Raw genomic sequence first — 18,007 nt, forward strand, 5'->3', positions numbered from 1 at the left:
GTGATCAGTTCCCAAATGTCTGTGCAGTCATTAGATCATGAATCAATCTGGCTGGTGCAGAGCTACACACTGTTGGGAATGAGGGTTAGGTACAAAAGAGAAGTTAGTAAGTCTTTCTTTCTGGAACTGAGAAATGTATTAAAGTTTAAATTTCTAACTTTAAATTTCTAGTTTAAATTTTAGAGGCCCATCTGCGTTAGAAAATCACAAATGGATAACAGCAAAATATACAAGTCAATAATAATGTCCTTTGTATTTTATTACATCATTAAAGTTTAGGACTTAAAAAAAAGACATCAAGAGCCACGGAGGCTCACCCCTCTAAAAACATGCTCACAGCTCTATTCCAACCACTGCCAACCCCCACAATCCCATCCCAAGTGGTCATTCAGCTTCAATATGAGCATCTCCCTCCCCGGTTCTGGGAAACTGGCTTACTGGTAAGGTGCTCTTTTCCATCTTTGGACAGCTCTGACTGTTCTTTATATTAAGTTATATTTGCTAAGTTCCATTTGAGCTCTGGATTTAGAGTTACAGCCCTTATGATTTTTCCATACAGAAACCTCTTTTTATAAATTCCTGACTTAAAAAACAAAGGTATCCTCATCAGAAACAGAGGATCTTCTCACAAGGAACATGATTTCTAGCATCTTTGCATAGAGATGATTAGTAGGTAATTCTTTTAATACCTCTTAAAAGAATGTAAATTGTTACTATAAATTCCTAGAAAAGGTTAACTACTTTTATTCAAAAGGTTTTCCTTGGGGCACCTAGGTGGCTCACGTCATGATCTCATGGTTGTGGGATTGAGCCCCACTTTGCGCTCTGCACTTAGTGGGGAGTCTGCTTGTGGATTCTCTCTCTCCTTCTCCCTCTGCCCCTCACCCAGCTCTCTCTCTCTAAAATAAACAAATCTTTAAAAAAATTTTTTTTCCTCAAAGCAGATTCAGTTATTACATGGGGCTTTTAAAAATTAGACCAAATCTCAAGCAAAAGATTTTATAAAAACCAATTGGTGTTCTCAATATTTTCTGGGGCACAGGATTTAAATAACAAAACCTAATCAGCAAACAAATTTTGCTCACTAAACAACCCAACAAGCAAAAAAATATAAACCAACCTTAGTTAATCTTATCACTTCTTACTTTAGTAATTAAATACATTAATTATAACTAAGTTGATTTTGCTACAGAAACAGCCTATTCATAACATCTACAGCCTGTGGAAAATGTGCCAGATCCATTTTCTAGGGTAACGAGAAGGTATGTATTTAAAAGTAAGAAAGACTAATATTTCTGGATCCCTTTTTTGGGGGGAGGGGGGAGCGCACGTTCACAAGCATGAGTAGGGGGAGGGGCCGAGGGAGAGGGAAAAGCAGACTCCAGGACAAGCCCAGGGCTCGACGCTGGCGCTCAATCCCAGGACCCTAAGATCATGACCTGAGCCAAAGTCTGATGCTCAACCAAATGAACCAGCCAGGCACCTCCGGGATCATTTTCACTCCATGTTAAATCTCTATCTCTACCACAGGACAAAGCTATTTATATACAGTTGAAAACAAAACTGCCTTAAGACCAAGCGCATTGCTTTAGATCACTCAGGAAACATGCAGCAGAGGAGCACCTGGATGGCTTAGTCAGTTAAGCATCCTACTCTTGATCTCAGCTCAGGTCTTGATCTCAAGATTCTAAGTTCAAGCCCGCACTGGGCAAGGAGCCTACTTTAAACAAACACAATGACGACGACAAAAACAGGTGACTTTGGGGGCGCCTGAGTGGCACAGTTGGTTAAGCATCTGACACTTGGTTTCAGTTCAGGCCGTGATTTCAGGGTTGTGAGACAGAGCTCTGTGTCAGCCTCCGTGGTCAGCAGAGTTTGCTTGAGATTCTCCCACCCTCTCCCTCTCCCCTCCATCCCCGCTCGTGCTCTCTCTCTAAATAAGCAAATAAGCAAAAGAAAAAAAAAAAACAAACACGTAGCATAGAATTTCCCACATTTCATTCATTATTAATATTAGATTTATCATTCATGTTCATTAATTATTTCATAATACTTCAGTAAGATGTCTGTTTAACTCTTTAATAAAGATGTAAGGATCAGATGTAGTATCGAATGATTATTGCCAGAAATAATCTCAACTCCCAATATTTATTAATTTATCTGCTTTTAAAAACAGTTTGCTTTCCAAAACCAGAAGGGAAGAATCAAAGTCCATCACAAAAAGGCTGTTTCTCCAATGCTCAACTCAACTGCCATCTGTCTAAAAGTCTTCTCTAAACATCCCCATCCAAACATGATCGCTCCTTCGTATGAACCTTCAGAGCCCTTGATCTGCTCTGTCCTCACCATATTATCTTGTATGATCATTATTTTTGTGCATGTCTTACCATATTTCTCCTTCTGGTTTATAAGCTCCTTGTGGGTAGGACCTGAGTATGATTCATCTCTGGATTTCTCACAGCATCTAGCACACAGTCTGACTGACTACTCGTGAATGAACGGGCAACAGAGTTGCTGGGTATGGCCTTTCTGAGAAAAAGAGGTCTCTTGGAAAGGCTGGCACAGACTTAATGGGATTGCCTGAACAACCAAAGGAAGTGGTTATACAAGCTATTCTGGGAAGCTCAGAATAAATGAGGTTCTCTCTGGGCCTTTAAAATAAGAGGGACAGGGGCACCTGGGTGTGGCTCAGTGAGTTAAGCTCTGCCTTCAGCTCAGGTCATGATCTCAGGGTCCTGGGGTCGAACCCCGCACTGGGCTCTCTGCTCAGTGGAGAGCCTGCTTCCCCCTCTTTCTCTGCCTGCCTCTCTGCCTACTTGTGATCTCTGTCAAATAAATTTTTAAAAAATAAAATAAGAAGGACAAAAAGCAGAAATCCACCTGAAACTGACCTATTGAAGTGAATTTAAGAAAAAAGTACAGGACAGGAAGGCCACAATGCCACTAACCCCCCAACCTACCCCAATACACACACACACACACACACACACACACACACACACACACACACACTCACGGGCACGTGCGCATGCACACGCCCTCAAGTTGCAAGGCATACTGGAAGCCTGGAAACACGGGTGCATACAACTCCTGAGTATAAAACTTTTGAAAGATAGCATATTCTCAGAAAGGTGACCAGGACAGATTAGTAAAGTTTGAAATATTAATAACTATAGGTAAGCAGAAGGAGGGCAAACACCTCTGTTTGGCCATTCATTAGCAGGAAGGCAAGGAGAAAATCATTGAGGAGATAAGATGATTCAATTCAATCATTCAAGAATGGAAAAATCTAGCTGTCACTCTAATATCCAGCTATTCTTTATCACTGATGAAGAAAGAAAAAGACCTAAACAGTTTTCAAAACATCTCAGAAGCAGAATACTCCTCTTTTTAAGATCTTGGAAATCTTCAAGCTCTTGCTCTTGACCAGGTACCATAGCTCACCAAACCCTCCTTCAGTGATACAATCAGAATGAAAGAGGATCTATCAAAGTGATCAACCTCATAAAATACAAAAAAATAAGGTTTTACTGCAATATCCCCTGGTTTCTAAAACTCTGTACCTCTAGACTTTAGCTCTCTTTTCTTGGCATATACCTCATTCTCCTATGAAAGTCCTTTATAATATGCCTAAACCCAATATATAGTCTTTGAAATAACTAAAACCAAATACATGATTGTTGAGATAGAATACCTAAAACCCTAACATAAGAACTGTTCAAGGAAAAAAGATCAAAGAAAGCTCCCCTGAAATGAAACCCAATCTTTGACCAACACTGCTTCCTTTAAAGTACTAGAGATGACCCACTCCAGGCAGTCAGGTTTCACCTAAAAACACTCTGTTGTCAAATGCAAGCAAATATATTCTAGCCCAGTTTCCACTGAAAAAGCTAAACACTGGTAACCATGTTTCCTTTTAATGGCCACCCCCCGCAGAATCCAACTTGCAGCCTTTAGGCCACAGACAACCCCAATCATTCCTGTGCATCTCCCTATGTTCAAAGTACTGATCTTCTTCACTCCCTTTGTGACCTGCATTTTGATAATGTCCTCCTCTGTCATTAGATAACACGCATTTTATTTTGCCCAACTGGCAGCACTTTCACATCCATTTTATTATGTTCCAATACTGTTCAAGTATTTATTGAAGTTAGTTCCAGGTTTATTTGAATTAGCCCAAACTGTTGGGATGTTATATTTCAAATGGAAAGTAAGAAATACAGAGAAAGAATATTAACACGAGTAACTAGATGGGTAAGAAGGGGATAGGATTTAAGTTTATTTGCACTTGCTATTTTAGATATTCTTCCACACTACAAAGAAAAGTGTAAATAAAATTTAAGAACTAAGACTTCTGAAACAACAATTTAGTTTTAATGTTTGTACAGATGGACCTAAAGACATACACCATTATCAATCATGCTAAAGAGCATTTCAAGCCTTAAGGAGGCCTACATTCGCTACAATAAAACCAATCTCAAATCAGCAGTTTCAGGAGAAAAATAGCACTACTCTGGACACTGAAAGACCTGTGTTTGTGAACTGGCCTGCTGCCTACTAACTGGCAGCCTTGGGCCAGTCATTCCACTAAGCCACTCCAGGAGCAACGTATACTCAACATATATGCCAAAGAGGTGGTCTGATATGGAAGACCTTCACCCAACCACTTGAGGATGCAATAAATGGGTGAATACAAAAGAAGGCAGGGTGATTAGGGAGAAAAGAGGGGTCAACAGTCTTTAAGCTCATCTAAGGTTTCTACTAAATCACGCAAGAAAGCAACAAGCTTAGTACCAGAAACCTAACTACTTAAGTTCTAAACCCTTACGTAACTGGACACCAGCTAGTCAAACTTACCAGCAGGTTATTACACAGTACCTACCACTACAAGAATGAATAATGTAGCCTGACTTGAGACCCCTTTCCCCAACCCTGATCACTGTCAAATTCAATGTTTGAGGGTATGTCTGTTTCTAGCTCCGAGAAGCTAAGTATGAAGCTGTTTTTCATACTCCCTACTGGAAGAACCATGCTTCCCAAGACTAAGGGTTGGAACTAGCTGCACATTATTCTCCCTAAAGATCTGTTCACAAGGACACATTTTTAAATTGGCAGCAGAAACACTTTTCCTTCAAAAACAAAAACATGTTTCTGTTTGCTATCTACTACAACATAATCTTTTAAACAAGGGCCAGAGCACAGTACAGTTATAACTGGAAAAAAACTGAAGGCATAGCAACTGGTATACGCATAATGAAATTGATAGGAAGGCATGAACAGAACACTTTAAGATCTGTTTCTGTGGAAGAGAAAATGATATGTAAACATCTTACTTCACATAACTTTCTTCATCATTTGTTCATTAATGTTCAACTTAAACCATCCCTGTATATGACAGCAATAACACTATTTTGTATGACAGAGGGAAAAATAAAATATTTCAGTGGAGGACTCTAAAGCAAGGGTCTGGGAAGGAGAGCCGACGGACCGGAATCGGGCCTGCAGCCTGTTCTCCTAAATTAAGTTCTGTTGGAAGACTTCACTCTCATTCACTGATACTGCTGAAGGCTGCTCTCACGCTACAACAGTAGAGTTGAAGAGTTACAACATGAACTGTATGACTTGCAAGGTAAAAATATTACCTGGCCCTTTACAAAAAAAGGATCAGGTAACATTTAGAAGCCAGTTCTAAACTGTTAAGTGTTTTCTTTCACTGAATCCTTCCATGACAGAAGTAGTGCTGTCCCTCACTGACTGACCGGGTAGCTCAGTGGTGGGGGCTGAGAAGCTTGCCCTACAGCACAGCTGTTACACAGCTCCCTCACCTGGTCAGCCTCCCTGAGGAGCACAGAGCTCCCTGTCCTGGTATCCACTAGGAGCAAGCTGGGTGGGCCCCCTATGCCCCAAAGGAATATTTGTTAATCTCTCTGACTCTCCAACCTAATCAGAGTAAATAAATTCTTTCAGGAAGAATGGTGAGTTACTGGTTTTTCAGGCTCTGAGCCTGAAAGAGAATTCTGACAGGAGCTGGAGACAGAAATAGTGCCAAGAGCCTGAATTAAATTGTATCCTAAAACAAAGAGGCATTTTGCCTACCAGATCCCTTCTCAGATTTAGAAATCCTGAAAACCACCTCTTCCTGCTTCTGGCAGGATCCGGTATTTGTGTTTGCCCAGGAGAGGTGAGAAGTGTGATTCTGAAGAATGTTGCAATGCCAACTTAAGAGCTGCAGAGTTCACAAACTACTTGTCCGGTACGCTACCCTCAATTGATATTCACTCAGCCAAATGATAAAGATAACAATACTGTCCCAATTTTACAAGTAAGAAAGCAAAGGATTAGTTAAGTTACTTGCTCAAGGACACAATACAGCAAATGGTAGAGTTGGAAACACAAAGCCTCTACAATTCTGTTCTTGTGTTGTTATAGCTTGTTCCTCCTTCCTTTTTGCACTGTTTTAAGGTTTGTGTGTATTCAAATTGTTCAGAGAGACAAGCAGTCCTGCTGGGACCAATGACTCAAATCCATAACCCAAAAGATCAGTTTTATCCACTTGGTCCCGTCATCTCTGTGCCAATAATAGAAAATGCTATTGGCACTCCTATCTACTATCATATAAACATCCTTTTCTTATTTCTGTTGTCTCTTTCCAAGTTCTGTCACTTTTTTCTTTCCTATTTTATCCTTAGCCTTTGCATGTTTCCAGGTCAGTCAGTAGCACCTATGAATACTCAAATGTGAACAGTGGGGGGCAGTAAAGTACAGGGAAATACATAAAGAAAATGGCCTGGACCTGGACGTTCTGGCTCTCTGGCTGCTAACTCGTTATGTTTATATTCCTGGGCAAGTCAGTTAACTTCTTGGGGCCTCTGTTCATCTGTAGGAGCACCTCACAGGGCAGCTGCAGCACACAAATGGGAAGATGCATGCTAGAAAGCCTCGAAAAATACCAAGCATTATACAAGTGCCAGCTGGTATATCATCTTCACTGCTAAGACTAGGCTGACACCTACTCCTGATCTGAATGGTCTCAAGCAGAGCACCTAGCCCAAAGACCGATCTCCCTGAGGTAGTGTAGAAAGTAACCCAACTTATTTCTTCCTCTAATTTAGACTTACTTTGTTGTTAACACAATTTCCAGGATTCCAGCTTCAGATGCAAATACATAGAAACATACACAAATACATAGAAACCTTTTCCCATCTCTCTTATAAACGGGATATAAACTGCAAAGCCCTTTACACTGCTAAATTTAGAATGAGTGTACTCTTCCAAATAAGCAAAGAATTAAAAAGGAAATGACTAGGAATGCTCCAAATTTTAATCCCCAGGAATGTCAACGACAATAGCTATGCAGGTTTTCCCAGACTAACCCAAAAACATTTAAATTCTTAAACTATGTCTCCTTGGACATGTCACACTTCTGCAAGCTAGGAGTGTGTGTGGCTGCTTTGTCCTTCAAAAGAAAATCTTGTCTGTTACATTATGGGGCAGAAGAGACCTGGAGTCTAGGTAGCATCCATCCTACCTGGCCCCACCACCCAAGAAGAAGATTCTGTTTTGAGCTCTGGCTCCATCTAAAATCCTGGAGCACAGCAAACATGTTCTGAAAGCAGGCACTGCTGAGACTACTTCATGGAACGAAACCAACCTTGTTAAGGTTTTTTGGGAATAGCTCTGTCAAGAAGCCTGCTTTTTACAGTACAACTACAACAAACTAAATATACACATTCACTAATTAGTGGCCACGAAATTTTTCTTCTCCCCAAAAAACCGTTCTCAGCACCCAATAAAATCTAATCCCACAGTTAACATATTCTCTTTCTTTGGACTTGCGTGACATACTATTATTTGGCACATTGTTTCTTAAGCCTAAAATTTCCCTGCTCCTATGTTCTCCCCAGTTCTTATGTAATGGTCTTTGTTTCTGGAACATCCTCAAGGGAAACATTCCTTGCTCATAGTGGGAATTCAACACAAATCTATGGAACAAACACAAGCTCCTCAAGAACTATTTTAAGACCCCAAGTACCTATGGCCTTACCCTGGGTTTTCTTTGAAATGTTCATAAGGGGAAATCCCTTCTGCAGTCCCTGCACCCAGCTGTGCAGTAACCTTTGTGCAGTAATCCAACAGAAGAGTCAAAGAAGAGTAGGGAAGCAGAGAAACCTGTTCTTCAGAAAATGCACCACGAATGTTGATAATTATCCAAATCATAGACTCCACTGGAAAATGGGAGATTGTACTGGTGAGTTAATCCATCTAAAAACTGTCGGGTGGGGGGCAAAGAATTCTCAATTAAAAACCTGCAGGTGTTGTAAGAATGTCAATATGAGCTTGGTTGTATTGACTTGGCTGTATGGATTCTGCTGATTCACAGACACACTGAATTCTGCCCTCTGCGTAGTGTCTTTTATGGTTGCCTTAGATGTTGAAAGGAAGGAAGGAAATGAGAAGAAACAAATCCTCCAAGTCAAACAAGCACTGCACCTCCTACCTCCACGTCTACAGCTGTTAGGAGCTGAGAGTGTAAAGACTACTTCAAAGAGGGCAAAGCAACTGAGATGGTTATGCTAATCCTTTACACCTGTACATGCTTTACACTTTGTACAAGAGCTCTCTTTCCACCATCTCATTTGTTTTTCACTACACACATAACACAGGGACTAATACTCCCATCTGTCAAAGAGAGTTCATCCACACGGACTGAGGGACTTTGAGGTCACAGGACAAGCACATGCCAGAGCTGGAATGAAACCCCACATGCCCTGATTCTCTGTTCTGCAGTCCTCCACTTAGTAACTCAACAGAGGACCCAAAACTTAAGAAAATATGGCTCTTCAAAGCCTGCAACATTAAGTCCATCAAGCCTTTTTACCTTTAGTTTTCCTGGTCATTCTCCTGGAAAAACTACTACTCCAAAAGGCCAAGATGCCAGATTCTCATACATTTCAAAGTGGGAAGTTTAAGGTTTTCAAGCTTGTTAAAGCTATAGTTGACCAAAAGACTGGGAGTCAGAGTTATCTAGTCACCAACCAAGAGTGAGGATGAAAAGGTTTGGTAGATCAAGTTCACTCTTTGGGGACCTGGTGATGGGAAGTCACTCTATCTTTTCCTTTTGGTTCAGAGGAATAGCCTTAGCCTAGCCCCCTTGTCAGAGATGTTTCCAAAGGTGCACGCTCACAGGAGGAATCTGGCTCAATACTATGCAGTGTTTCAAAACTACAGCTATTGCCACACTGTGAATATGGTGACAATGTTATTTTAATTATGCAATCATTGCTCCAAGATTATCAGCATTCCATTATTCTAACTACCTCACTAGAGGTAAAGGAAGTATTATAAATCACAGCTAGGAAATATAAAGCAAATGATTATTTAAGAACATCATGACTCATCTAAAAATACCAATCTCTACAGTTCCAGATAGGAGCACAAATTCTAGGAGGTGCCCACTACGTACCATAATGTGTGCATCTGCACAACTAAGGAACACCAAAGGACACCTAACACAACTCTAACCTCCTCTCTATGTGGGAAAAGTTCTTCACCTATTTACTTGACCTCAGTGAACTTAGGATTCAGGAAAGATCATTTCCCACCACACTCACTGGTGGTACTCATTTAGTACCTATTTCCACTATGCTTTGTTCTGAAAAGAAAGATGGCTGTGTTTGACAAAAAACTTAAATATAATTCAGTCTGACTATATATTTGCTCCTTTTATGATCAACCTGTTTAGTCACTTCATGTAAGATTATGTGTGAACTCTGGGAGAAAAAAAAATGTATGTCTTCCTTTTGGGGAAGAGCAGCACACACAGGCAAAGGGGAGGCAGAAGGAAGAATTACTCCTATTAGATAGACACAGGTATAGCTTGCATTTTTCATAGGCAGTAGTAACAAGGCACAGTGCAAAGAACACAGGGCTTATGTCACTAGGCTCTGCCTCTGATTTCCTCACCCACAAAATGGGGTTAATAATCTTCTGTCCTACCTTCAGTAAATACTAAGTGAGAGAATAAATATAAACTCATTCCATTAACTGTACAGTACTTTTTTTTTTTTTTTAGATTTTATTTATTTGACAGACAGATCACAAGTAGGCAGAGAGGCAGGCAAAGAGAGAAGGGAGGAAGCAGGCTCCCTGCTGAGCAGAGAGCCCGATGCGGGGCTCGATCCCAGGACACTGGGATCATGACCTGAGCTGAAGGCAGCGGTTTTAACCCACTGAGCCACCCAGGTGCCCCTGTAAAGTACTATTTTCTATAAACATTACATACTATTACATTGCTTAACTACCTTTAAGGGTAGCTTCATAGGTATTTGGCCAGTTAATTAGCAGGAGAGAATAATCATGGAATTCAGGATATAAATAAATAATCAGGCAGAGTGGCTGGAAATTTACCACTCTTTCTCTAGTGAAAAGTTTCTCATTACCTTTTTTTTTTTTTTTTAAAGATTTTATTTATTTATTTCACAGACAGAGATTACAAGTAGGCAGAGAGGCAGGCAGAGAGAGAGAGAGGAAGCAGGCTCCCGTCTGAGCAGAGAGCCCGACTCGGGGCTCGATCCCAGGACCCTGGGATCATGACCTGAGCAGAAGGCAGAGGCTTTAAGCCACTGGGCCACCCAGGCGCCCCATCATTACCTTTATTTTAGATTGAGGATAGTTACAACATACCTAGTCTAGAAACTAAATAGACATATCTTATATTAAAAGTTCTGCTAAATCCTACAGACGAGGTTATTCTATTTTTGGTTATTTATATTGTATGCTGCTCATCCATGTTATCATGATCATGTGGCTATATATTACTTGCTAAGCAAATGCTGCCAAATTCCTACACATGTATTTATGGTTCATGCAGAAGCTGCCATTTGAGACTTTATAAAGCTAACACCAGTAAAGATTAAGCCCAACGCAACTCAGAAAAAAACCCCTAGCTTTTGCACTGGATGGAGGTGTGTGTGTATATACTTAAAACTTAAATAAGAAAGCTTAAGACTATACACACACACATATACAAAAAATATATATATAACTAATCTCAAGGAACTACTAGGTCACATTTCAAGGAAATATTTGTACATTTTCAGAACAAATGAAGGCCACCAGATTTTAGGGCAGTATTTCTAATCTTCTACCTATCAAGGCACACACTGAAAATGTTAATATTAGTTTTCTGAATGCTTAACCTATGGGCTAATACCAACGCCCTCATTCCATTTAACTTGTCACAAGATCATGTATCACGCATGGTGTTCTAAGTATTCTGAGAAAAATGTGGGCTAACAGTGATACCTTACTTTGTTATGTAGGCCTGAATTAGGGAAGTTATAGATATTCTGCAGTTTTAACTAAACTAACATTCAAAAAATGAGTAATTTTAGAGTAAAGAATACTCTAGGGATGCCTGGGTGGCTCAGTTGGTTAAGCTGCTGCCTTCGGCTCAGGTCATGATCCCAGTGTCCTGGGATCAAGTCCCACATGGGGCTCCTTGCTCAGTGGGGAGTCTGCTACTCTCTCTGCCTCTGCCTGCCACTCTGCCTGCTTGTGCTCTCTCTGACAAATAAATAAATAAAATCTTAAAAAAAAAATACTCTATACGGGAGCTGCACACTCAAATAGAGGTACACAATCAAAAAAGTTTACAGAACATTGACCTAGGGGCACCTGGGTGGCTCAGCAAGTTAAGTGTCTGCCTTCGGCTCAGGTCATGATCCCAGGGTCCTGGGATCAAGACCCACAGCAGGCTCCCCACTCAAAAAGGAAGCCTGCTTCTCTCTCTGCCTCTGCCTGCCACTCCCCCTGCTTGTGCTGTCAAATAAATAAAATCTTTAAAAAAGAAAAAAAGAACACTGACCTGGAGGACTCCACCATGTTCATTTCTACATGTCTCAATCTGAGGGCCCAACCTTTTTTGTGTTTCCAACTTTGACACGAAGTTTTATTCTTCTGGTCCTTCTGTCCATTCTCTCTCCCTCGATTCCCTCCCATTTATTCCCCAGGTTCAGCTATAATCTCTGTAGCCTAAATTCCGAATATACATTACCAATTCTGCTACTTCTCCAGTCCTGCAAACTGGACATCTCCAACTGGAAAGCAACCCGGAACTCAAACAAGCTCCATGTGTCCCAAATCTTCTTTCCCTAAATCTTCTCCTTCTAACTTTTCATTTTCTATCCTCCAGTCACCTAGGCGTAAAACCTCAGAGTCGTCCTAGACTCTGTCCAATTCTAACCAACTTCCAGAATCTATAGTAACAGTGCCCAACAGTGTCCATCTCCTGATCTTTCTTCATACAGTCACTATCTCTGTTCAGGGCCTCATCATCTCCATATAACAACAAAAATGCTGCTGCTGCTGTTGACAGCTAATACGTGTTTAATGCTGGGTACCAGGTACAGTTCTAAGCTCTTGCTCTTCTTTTTCACCCTCATTAACAATCCAGTAAGGGTTGTGAACCTAGTATGTGAACTCACTGCACTGTTCACTGTTTCTGGAGTCTTCTCAAATTCTGCTTATCTCTACATAATGATGCTTACGAAGTCTTATAAAAGCACACCTCTGATAATGCCACATCAACCTATTACCCAAAATCTTCACTAGCTCACCAATGTCAACAGAGACAGTTCAAATTTCTTAACCTGGTGGTCACAGCTGACCCCAACTTACTTCTCCAAACTTTGTTATTCCACCCTCCTGTCCCTAACTCATCTCCTTATATGCTTGCTCTGAGCAGTCTGGGCCATTTACTTACTGCTCTCCTTCAGTACATGCTTTATGTTTTGAATCATGACCTTGTTCCTCCTTTCTCTGTCTCTAGAGTGCCCTTGTCCCTACCTCGCTGAGTCCAGCACCAGTTAAACTGCCTGCCTTCATTCCTAAGTCAGATGTAAAGGTCTCCCTTCCTCTTAATTCTGTGTCCTTTGGTTGTACTTTCCGTATCAGTTTCAAATACTTGCTATACATCCTGTTTCCCCTACCTGTTAGATCCTGGAGTAAAATTTTATTTGTACACATTTTTAAAGTCTCAATACATAAGACATGCATGTGTGATGAATTAGTTTAAGGAAACATAAAGCATCCACCTTCCGTATTTTCTCCTAGGTAAGAACTACACAGCTTAGGGAGATCAAGGAAAAATTCGTTTTATCTGGGTATTTCCAATCAAGCAGGTCTTGCTCTAGTTTTCTATGTAAATGAAATGATGAAGACAGACCAAATGATAAACTTCCAAGAAAAAAAGGTAACCAAGTGAATCAGCACTGCTATTTGCTGTGGTTTGTCTCCTTTCTTCCTTTGAACTAAGGAACACAAGGTCACCAGCTTTGTTAAACATTTACGACATGGCTTTTTTTTTTTTTTTTTAGTTCTGCCTTTACACTGGAATTTACCTTCATTTCTTATCCTTCAACTGCCCTTTTTCACTACAGAGTGCAGCACTGTAACTTAATTTATAGTAAACGCTCTAAACAGAGGAAAACTTTTGGTCACGTTTTTGAACAGTGGGTATGGCTTTGGGATGCGGAGGGGAGAGACAGCAAGACAAGGGTGACAATACAAACAGAATGTGACCAAGTTTTAAAGGTCCAGGCCCAATACTGAGACAGCAGAGAGAAGAGGTTAAAAAAAAAACGAAGCTTCTGAGAGATGAGACGCAAGAAGATACTATCCAGCTGTGTCTACTCTACTTTGCAGACACGGCATGCCTTAGCACCTACACATCACATAAGATGTGCATCGTTCAAGCTCTCACTCTTTCAGTATATTGTAACCTTAGTTCAAATACATGGTGGCGAAAAGAAATCCAAGTACAAAAGAAAAAACTTTAAAAGGTTCAAGTAGATTATGGTCTCTCAGAGAATATGCAAATGAGAACAAGACCAAACCCACAACTACCCAAAAACACACAATTCTACTTTGTTGGTGGTAAAGATTAAAGTCAACATAGTTTAAATATTACTTGGGGAGTATATAGACAATGATTTCTATTTCAGTCTTGTCAAATGCTTAAAATGATCCTGGGATCTTTGTTTATGAAATACCAGTTGGCTTTAGGACTCACTTGAAGAACCAGGCCCAAACTTGTTTGGGAGTTGTTAGCTTGTTCCTGAGGTGTATTAACAACCACCACCACCAAAAAAACAAAACAAAACGAAACAAAAGCGCAACTGGCATGCAGGTGTTGTGTCTGTATACCTTAGTTTACTTCTTTGTAATGTATAAAAGTAACCCAGCTCTCTGGGACACCTCAGCCAGGTGGGCACTATTAGCTTCCTAGCTAATTCTCTGCTTTCTGAATAAGCCAGTTGGCTGAGGCAAGAAATCTTCAGATCCCAAAAGGGACTGTAAGTCTGCTGCCACAGCAGACTTTCTAACCAACAGACTCCACAAGGAGACTTTTAAACCACTTCCACAGCCCATTTTCTCTGTTCCTTCTGTGTTCAAATAGCAAACCTGTATGGGTATACCAAAAGGAAGAGAAATATGAAGAATAAAAAGTAAAAACAACTTAGGGGGATAAAAGAAACCTGGCATGAACTAAGTAGGAGTTGAATTTCTGATTTGCAGAGGCCAGCCATTAAAAAGCTGAAGACTGGGGCACCTAACCTCTCTGGGCCTCAACCTCCCCACTTTACAAGGGAAGTAGACTAGATCCCTAGATGATTTCCATCAGTCAAACTTAAGAGTATAAAAGCTCTGAATGCATATATTATTGGGGCCCGGAATAGGCAAAAATAACTCCATTCGTGAAGAAGATCATGTGTAAATGATTAGCTTTAAGAATATTTTGGGGGTTACTGAAGCCTCCATGAAAGTATATAGCTTCTCTAAAAGACCTTATCTTGTTTTAGGAACAAAAAGCCCACAGTGACCATGACTGCTGTTTTCAAACATACATATCCCAGGAAGTGGACTTTTATTTGGAGAGGCCAATTCCAAACTTGCCAAAACTTATTCTGTGTGAATGATTCTTTCAATGCATAGAAAGGAGGCAGACATCAATGCTGCCTGACCACGCCTGATAGGAAGTGACTTAATAGGACAGGAAATCAAACAGATCACAAAATAGCCATCCCCCACCCGAGGAAGAAAAAGAGTCCTAAAAATAGATGACATCAGGCATGTAAAATGGGTGAGAAAGAAATCCCTATGAGTTTCCACCATTTACCTTGGAAACGTATCTCACAATATATATCAACTATGTGGAATTCATGCTAGTGTTTATATTTTGATGAGAGACCAATTTTTTTTTCAAGTCTTTACCCCAACATTTACTTGCTTGCTACCTACTCTGCAAGATATAACTACTTCCCAGTTTGAAAACTGACCAAAAAAATATGACCACAAAGCAAACCAAAAAATGGCTCCAGTTTACTTATATTTGTTCCATAAACTAAAAATGTAACCTCTGCCTAGTAAGTATCTGCAACTATTAGAACTTACCTGCATTATAACACAGATCTCAGTATCCAATCAGAACAGGTTCCCAGTTTTTATTCTGAGAGGCTCCTAAATCTAGTAAGGGCTTTTTAAAAAATCAGCACTCCCATTTCATCTTATTCTGAGACACTCTTAATTTTTGACAAAGGGATTAAAATTCTTTCATAGGAATTCTGGTAAGGGAAGGTTTGACGGTCTCAACAAATGAATTATACAGGGTCAATTACATAGGGTCAGCGCAAATGGGAATATGCATGTGAAGGCATGTGGAACCATGTTTAAAAAGAGATGTGTCGTGTTTAAGCAAACCCCCTGGTAAACATATTAAAACACTGGCATTTCTTTTCTTTGATGCCCCACCTATCTTCCTAAGTTTTTAACCCCCACCCCCCAACAGTCCGGATTAATAGCAGCTAATATTTATGTAGCAATTCACAACTTATGAAGCACCCTGACATACATGATCTCATTTGAGACTCACCACTAAATAGGAAGGTGCTATTTTTAGGTCCCATTTTTACATGTGAGGAAGCCGACACTAAATGGCTGACTTGCCCAAGCTCACAAAGCTGGTGACAGCTGAATGGAACCTGAACACAGGTCTCCTGACGTTTAATGGCCTGCTTTTGCTACCGCACCATACTGCCGCAAATACTGTAATCAGAGTATAAATAAATGCCCAAATCTAAGACCCTGTCTAAGTTGCCCCCACCCACACACACCCACCCCTAGTCTAAGTTCTAGTTAGCTGTGGAAGGTCTATTCTCCTGATGGAAGTTCAGTTTTCTTCATTTTTCTGGAAAACATTTATCTGGCTAATGTGTTAAATAACGAGATCACATAAACACCATTCTGCCTATACTAGAAGACACCTTAGTCACCAGGGGTTCTGCACAGGCACGCCTACGTACATTTTTCCAGATAGTGGGTCAGATTCTCCAGAGTCCATGACTCTGAAAAGGTTAAGAACCCAAGCTAGAGGCAATGGGTAGATATCTTTCCAAGAAGCAAAATCCACAAAGTTCTCAAAATAAAGAGTTTTAATCAAGGCCTCATACTGTGCCCCACTTACCTTCTGCCTTCCCTGCTCCAGGCCTTCTCCCAGGCTAAGAGAGTCATTTTGTAATCTACGTCTGTTTTTTAAAGCATACATAAAACCTGGAGCAACTGATAACATATAAATCAACGTCTTATAAAAAATAAATTTAAATTAATTATCTATTAAAATGTAATCCTTAACACATACTCCTTTCTCTTATGATTTAACTTCCCAGAATGACAGTTTTCTTACCACAAGCATTCCAATTCCCTCAAAGAAGTTTTACAAACATAACTGCTTTGAACTCCTGAAATGCCATTCTTCACTAAGAACCCTCTAGATTACACAGAAGACAAGGTAGCGTGCAAGGAATTCTGAATCTGTTAGGCAGTTCACTCAACTATCATACCAAAAGGATTTAGAATTTTTTTTGCTGGGGGAAGGAACAGAGAAGAGTGGGAGACAGAATGAATGCAGCCCTATTGTCTTACTGCTTGAAAACTCCTAATCTGAATCTATAACATATTCCTACTAACCACTCGACTTGAACATCAGAAGTACAGTCTCTTTTCATCTTAAATAGAGCTTTTCAGTCTAAACCTGTATAAACAAACTTTGTCCTTCAATCTTTCAACTCCTCGGCAGTTTTTCAAGGTCACTTTTGCAAGCAACGACAGAGGCCTGCATCGAGCAACTTTGACTGCTACACCACTCCAATTCCAAGAGCCCCAAATCTAAACCCCTATCGATCCTCTCAGATAAATCCTTTACAGGAGGGGAAGCGGGGGAGGGCAAATCAACACCTCCAAACTTCTCCTCTACTAGGGCCTGCTCCTTTTTCCTACCCAGAGACTGAGTACTGCTGGCTCACTGCTCCACGCTGAGTCTGCTGCAGAAATGTTCCAATGACCTTCATTCCATATTTGCAAATAAGAAAACAAAGAAGTGGTTTTTAAAATCAAGTGTATTATAGGTGTTAGTACATGGGACAGAAGAGTTCACTATTCACAAAAACTGGCTAGTTACTGATTAGCAACCAGCATTAGCTTCGGATCCCTAAGAGGGGGAAAAAATAATCAAGGGCAAAAGATAGGGTGCCTGTACTCTTAACTTTCCTATTCACAATCTGCAGGTAAATTAGGATTCAAAATATTTCATACAAAAAATGAAAAGCACTTTGCTCACATCATTTTTAAAGAACCAAACCAATGCCTGACAAAATGTGTGAAATTGGTAGAAAAAGACTTGCTTGCTCTTGTCACTGCCAATACAGTGGAAAAGTATGTTTCTTTCCAACATTCTAAGCTAGAATGTGTATTTTAAAACAAAGATTGTTACTTAATTACTGGTCCGTATTAGAACAGAAGCAGACAGGTAAATCAAGAAAGTTACGGGAGAATTTCACACTGGCATGTGGGCCTTCACCATTACAACCTGCATCCGTGCAAACCATATTTTCACACAAATTTAGAACAGCAATAGTGTTGCTTCCATCTCTGAAAACACAGATGTCAACAA

General features: G+C 40.3%; 1 protein-coding gene across 6 annotated transcripts in view; it reads right to left on the reverse strand.

Annotated features, from left to right (window-relative positions):
- NFYC (nuclear transcription factor Y subunit gamma) overlaps positions 1–18,007 on the reverse strand; it is a 67,494-nt gene that overhangs the window by 32,910 nt on the left and 16,577 nt on the right. Inside the window, exon 1 of one of the 6 annotated variants that reach the window (XM_080800830.1) lies at positions 2,388–2,417. The exons of the other annotated variants lie outside the window; for them this stretch is intronic. The gene's annotated coding sequence lies outside the window, so the exon portion shown is untranslated. Of the gene's footprint in view, positions 1–2,387; positions 2,418–18,007 lie in introns of those variants that run through there. 6 annotated transcript variants of the gene reach the window in all.

This window comes from Martes martes (assembly GCF_963455335.1).
Source record: "Martes martes genome assembly, chromosome: 4".
In the NCBI taxonomy this organism is placed as follows: Eukaryota; Metazoa; Chordata; class Mammalia; order Carnivora; family Mustelidae; genus Martes; species Martes martes.